The sequence below is a fragment of the Episyrphus balteatus genome, chromosome 1 (assembly GCF_945859705.1).
Source record: "Episyrphus balteatus chromosome 1, idEpiBalt1.1, whole genome shotgun sequence".
NCBI lineage: Eukaryota > Metazoa > Arthropoda > Insecta > Diptera > Syrphidae > Episyrphus > Episyrphus balteatus.
The window spans coordinates 90,948,391-90,955,236 of record NC_079134.1 but is presented as its reverse complement, the minus strand read 5'-3'; positions in this window follow the sequence as shown (position 1 = coordinate 90,955,236).

Below are 6,846 nucleotides of genomic sequence, written 5' to 3'. Positions count from 1 at the left end.
CATTTTTTTTTTACCCCATTTGTACCCTTTTAATGGGTTGAGTACGATACTTAGGCGCCCAGAATTGATAACGGTTTTTTGAAGAGGAGTTCAATTCAATAATTTTTTTTCTATAGAAGGGGTGATCTATCTCCCCCCTTACCCCGTTTAGGTGGGAGGGGCAATTTTGTAAAAAAAAAATTTTAATTAAAAAATATTAAAAAATAACGGCAACACTTACAGCTATGAATGATACCATTTTCAAAAGCCAGAACTCCGCATTGATTTTAATTTATAAAAGAAGTTATTTTAATGAATTGTTTTTGAAATAATCGATTTTTCAGTGTTCAGTGTTTTTTAAAAACTTTTTTTCCAATATTTTGACTTAAAAATCTATTATTTCAAAAACAATTCATTAAAACTTGATTTATAAATTAAATTAAAGTGCGCAGTTCTAGCTAGGGGTCATTTTTGGGGATACGCCATGTCAAATTTTGGTGTAAAACTGTGGTTTTATATTCTCCTCTATCAAAGGAACCTAACTGCATCAAAAAATTTTGTACTAAAATTAACTTTGATATATAGTGAAATTTTGTCTAGGATGATCGGGCTAACCCTTTTTTTGCTATTTCCTTGATGCAGTTTTGTTTTTTCTACCTAAATAGACTTTAATTCTATGACTTTGGTTCTCTAGAAAGGGAAAGAGAATGCAAATAAAGACACCAAGAGAGAACTGAGTTGAGATGACGTTGAACGTGAGAGATATATGGCGAAGAAAGGTCACTAATACACACAAACTCATTTACATGAAGTCTGAGTTCGTCATTCGGGGTCACCCACTCTTAAAAATTTTCCTTGAATTAAAAAAAACATGATTTTTCACACGAAAACATTAACACATGATTTTAATTTAAAAAACATGAAAATCATGGTAAAACATGATTTCTGGCAGCCCTGATCAGAACATCTTCTCAAATGGAAGAACAATAGTGACGATTGGAAATTTGAGAAGCTTCGACACGGCGTATGATGATACAAAATTAGCGCTGAAGTTTGTCCAATCGTCTTGGAATATATGTGTGGGTGTAAAGGAGCAGCTAAGGATAAAATTATGAAAGCTGCCGAGGCAGTTATGGATGAACTATATGAGGTACCTAGCAGAAAGGCGGATGATGCTGGAAGTTTTATAACATCATCGGAAATATACCTATCGAAAAGCGCGAGAGCTATTGCAAAGTTTAAATTTTTTTTTTATATAATTAAAAACACGTTCTGGTAATATATTGTAACGATGAATTACTGAACTACTTTTAAGATAAAAGTCTGAACACACTACCTACTACTGCAAAGGTAGAAATGTGAACGGACCTTTAGTAATTAAGAAAAATATCTCACTGAACACATCTAAAAATATCCCACTGAACACATCTAAAAATATCTCACTGAACACATCTCAAAATATCCCACACTGAACACATCTCAAAATATCCCACTAGACTGGAAGTATGAAGTGCCCCTTCCTGGAAAGGAAGTTTCGAGAGGCAGGGACGAGAGCCTTCGAGGACGTTCTCGAGTCTCGAGATTCCGGTATAAAAGGGCAACGTAGACACCGACCGGAGACAGTTTAATCTTGAAAGTGAAAGAGTACAGTACAAAGTGAAATAAAGTGCGAATTGTTAGTAGTAAATAAAGTGATTTAAAAGTGTGTTTGTTTGAGCGAATAATAAAAGTAAATTGAGTTGAAATAAAGTGTGTTCTTATTTGAATGGAAATATAAGTGGAAATTAAATAAGTTTTATTGTGAACCCGGAATAAAACATTACATTGGTGTCAGAAAAGTGGAATAAAACTTATTTATTTGTGCGAATCAGATAATTTCGCGAATAAAATAAAAAGTGCGCGTGTGTTTTAACAATAAACAAAGTGTAAAACATTTTGAAATAAGTAAAAGTGCTCGCGTTTTGAAAAGTTAAAATGGGTAAAACACTAAATCAGTTAAGTTTGACTGAGTTGAAGGTGGAATTGACTAAGCGAAGTCTTCCTACTGCTGGATCGAAAAATGATCTCATTATTCGTCTACAGGATTATTTAACCCAGAAAAACGAAGATTTGGGTACATTTCAATTCGAGGTTGAAATGATAGAAGAACGAGTAAGTACTAGTTCCGATATGTCATCCATGATGGCTGTTCTCCTTGCAAAATTTGAAGAACAGAAAGAACAAATTGAGACACAACGCAAGGAACAGAGAGAACAATTAGAAAAACAACAGAGTAGTGTTCTCGAAAAAATTGACACACAACGCAAAGAACAGAGAGAACAAATGGAACAACAACGCACAGAGCAAAAGAACCTTCTAGATGAACAGAAAAACCTCATCGAAGGTAAGCTTGATGCTATCGAGAACAAGTTCATTGCTCTTGATGCTTCCATCAAAGGTGTTGAAAAACAATCTCAAGAAAAGTTCGAGAAAGTTGAAGAAAAACTCGAAAAAGTAGAAATAAAATTCGATGACAAATTGAAAGGAATGGAAGTGAAAATGCAAAGTTTTACCGAAGAACTTGACAAGGTTCGAAAAATTAAGGTGCGAGAAAGTTCTGGTGAGTATTTAAAGAAGAAGGAAATGCATCCACCAACCTTTGATGGACAAAGTTCTTGGTCGATCTACAAGAAACAGTTTGAGGCAGCTGCCACAACAAATGGCTGGGATGACGAAGACAAATGTATAGCGCTGACTCTTGCTCTTAGAGGTCCTGCTGCTGAGTTGTTACAAACGTTACCACCAGAAAAGAATGGTAACTTTAACGCTCTTGTCCAGGCGGGAAGTCTTCTTCACGAATATGCTGATATTTTCTCTTCACCCAGCGGGCAATACGGCCCGACACAACTGGTGCAGCATCGAATCGATACAGGAGATGCTAGGCCGATTCGTCAACCAGCAAGACGTCTCCCGTTGGCCAAACAAAATGAAGTTGAAGAAATGATAACAACAATGAAGAAAGACGGGCTAATCGAAAATTCCAAAAGCCCTTGGGCATCACCGGTAGTTCTCGTCAAAAAGAAGGATAGAAGCACTCGATTTTGTGTCGACTACCGCAGGCTGAATGATGTGACGAAGAAAGACAGCTACCCACTGCCAAGAATCAGTGATACTCTAGATGCAATAGAAGGAGCACAATGGTTTTCGACTTTGGATTTGAAGAGTGGCTACTGGCAGGTAGAAATCCATCCAGAAGATCGGGAGAAGACGGCTTTCTCCACAGGAAATGGTCTGTGGCAGTTTAATGTCATGCCGTTTGGGCTATGCAATGCCCCAGCTACTTTTGAGCGCTTAATGGAGTGCGTTTTAAATGGATTAACCTGGAAATCTTGCCTAGTCTATTTGGATGATGTCATCGTTTACGGGAAAACATTTGATGACCATTGTGAAAACCTAAAGGCTGTATTCCAAAGGCTACGAGAAGCACATCTTAAGTTGAGTCCAAAGAAATGTGCACTTTTCAAGACCGAGGTTAAATATTTGGGGCATATCATCTCATCCCAAGGAGTGAAGACTGATCCTGAAAAGGTTGACACTGTGAAGAACTGGCCAACCCCTCAGGACAAGCATCAACTTCGGAGTTTCCTGGGTCTGGCAACGTACTATCGACGATTTATGAAGGATTTTGCGAGAATCGCCAAAAGCTTGCACCAACTTACGGAGAAGGGTAAACCCTTTAAATGGTCAGGTGAGTGTGAGAAAAGCTTTCAGGAACTGAAGCTGCGGTTATGTGAACCTCCTGTGCTGGCCTATCCGACTCCAGGCAAACAATTCATCATTGATGCAGATGCAAGTAATGTTGGAGTTGGTGCTGTTTTATCGCAAGTTCATGACGGAGAAGACAAGGTCGTTGTCTATTTCAGCAAGGTACTCTCGAAACAAGAAAGAAACTATTGCGTGACCAGAAGGGAACTTCTAGCTCTAGTATTGGCAACAAAGCACTTCCATAAGTACATCTATGGACAGAAGTTCCTTCTTCGCACAGATCATGGTGCACTAAATTGGCTTTTGAACTTCAAAAATCCAGAGGGTCAAGTAGCAAGATGGATCGAGATACTTCAGACGTATCAATGTCAGATTCAACATCGAAGAGGAAAACTGCATTCAAATGCAGACGCATTATCTCGACGCCCGTGCAAGCAAGACTGCAAACATTGCACACGACTAGAAGAAAAGGAAGTTGTCGCTGTTAGAAGAACGAGAGCTGATCCCATTTGCGGCTGGAGTAATGAAGAACTCAGAATGGCCCAACAGGAAGATTCGGACATCGAACCCATCCTTGCATGGAAGGAACATCAAGAGAAACCAAAATGGGCCGACATCTCCGACCGAAGCCCCACTCTAAAAGCATATTGGGCACAATGGGACTCACTTCATGTGCAAGAAGGGCTACTCAGGCGTAAGTGGGAATCCGCAGATGGTAAATCCTATGTAATGCAGCTAGTCGTACCTCAGTCAAAGGTAAATGATGTTCTCCGAGAGATGCACGGTGGAACTTCTGGAGGCCATTTAGGCATCAACAAGACGCTGGAAAAGCTACGACAGCAATTCTACTGGTTACGTATGAGAGAAGACGTTGAAAAGTGGTGTCGAAAATGTGATACTTGTGCCGCTAGCAAAGGACCAGCTAGAAAAATCCAAAGCAAGATGCAGCAGTACAATGTGGGTGCACCTTTTGAGAGAATTGCAATAGACGTAGCAGGTCCTTTTCCCGAAACCAACAACGGAAATCGATACATCCTTGTAGTGATGGACTACTTCAGCAAATGTCCTGAGGCATTGGCCATTCCAAACCAGGAAACCAAAACAGTTGTGGATAAGATTGTCTTTCATTGGGTGAGCAGGTTCGGAGTACCCATGGAACTTCATTCCGACCAAGGAAGGAACTTCGAATCTAAGATTTTTCAAGAGGTTTGCTCACTCCTTGGCATCAAGAAGACGCGAACAACACCGCTTCATCCACAATCTGATGGGATGGTTGAGCGATTTAACAGGACACTTAAGGAACACCTGTCAAAAGTAGTCAATGATAATCAACGAGACTGGGACCGACATATTCCATTATTCTTGATGGCTTATAGAAGTGCAACACATAGTTCTACTGGACATACACCATCGGAAGTCCTATTTGGCTCAACAATACGTCTGCCAAGTGAGATAAAATTTGGAAGTGTTCCAAACGAGCCACATGAAATGGATGAGTACGTAGATAACCTGAAAGGAACACTGGCTGACATTCACCAACGGACAAGGACAAATATGTCTAGTGACAGGATGAAAACAAGATATAACGCACGAGCGACAGCAACAGGGTTTCAAGAAGGAGAACTTGTGTGGTTTTACAATCCCCACCGACAAAAGGGACTATCACCGAAGCTACAACAAAACTGGGAAGGCCCTTACACAGTAATAACCAGAATTAACGACGTGGTTTACCGTATACAAAGAGGGGTAAGAGGCAAACTAAAGGTAGTTCATTGTGACCGTTTACATCGTTATAATGGTGATAGAAGCAATGGAGTTGTTCGGGACGAACAATCCTAAGAGGGGGGCAATGTAACGATGAATTACTGAACTACTTTTAAGATAAAAGTCTGAACACACTACCTACTACTGCAAAGGTAGAAATGTGAACGGACCTTTAGTAATTAAGAAAAATATCTCACTGAACACATCTAAAAATATCCCACTGAACACATCTAAAAATATCTCACTGAACACATCTCAAAATATCCCACACTGAACACATCTCAAAATATCCCACTAGACTGGAAGTATGAAGTGCCCTTCCTGGAAAGGAAGTTTCGAGAGACAGGGACGAGAGCCTTCGAGGACGTTCTCGAGTCTCGAGATTCCGGTATAAAAGGCAGCGTAGACACCGACCGGATACAGTTTAATCTTGAAAGTGAAAGAGTACAGTACAAAGTGAAATAAAGTGTTGCGAATTGTTAGTAGTAAATAAAGTGATTTAAAAGTGTGTTTGTTTGAGCGAATAATAAAAGTAAATTGAGTTGAAATAAAGTGTGTTCTTATTTGAACGGAAATATAAGTGGAAATTAAATAAGTTTTATTGTGAACCCGGAATAAAACATTACAATATTATATTATAAACATTTATTAAATTATATGTATAATTATGTAGGCACATTAATAAACTCACAATATTTATTTTGTTTCCTCAACAAAAACGTTCTTTCTTGACGGATATGACTTTTTGTTTTATTTGTGTCAAACCTTTTTTGTTTTTTTGTGTCAAACCGTGTGATCATCAAAGTTTTACGAGTCAATGCGTTGACTCTGATAAGTAAACGTCACGTTGACACACCTGCGCGTCTACGTAATTTGGGACAACATTGACGCAATAGTGTCAATCGTGTGATAGTCAATGTTTTATGCATTGACACTGTGAACGTTGACGGTGAGATGACAGAGAGAATATGGATTTTTTTTGTGACGTCAGAGAGTCAACGCGTTGACCGTGTAATCATAGCTTTAAGTATGCAGAACATTAAAAAAAAAGTCTATTTTCGTTTGGTCTTAACAGCATAACTGAAAGTAAATTAGTTCTAAAGATTCAATGGTCCTAACTCCAACTTTTGCTGTTTTGACCAATCAAAAATGTTCAAACTTTTAACCCCTTGTAACCCAACATCGTACATTTGAAAATTAATAATGTCAATCGAGTGGCCTTTACCTATAATAAAACACGTATTTTTTAAAAATTCAATAAATTCATTATTTACTTAGTTATTTCGATTTTAAGGGAGTAAAAAAATAATTTTAACTAATTTTTTTTCATATACAAATTCAAAAATTCAAACAAAAAAC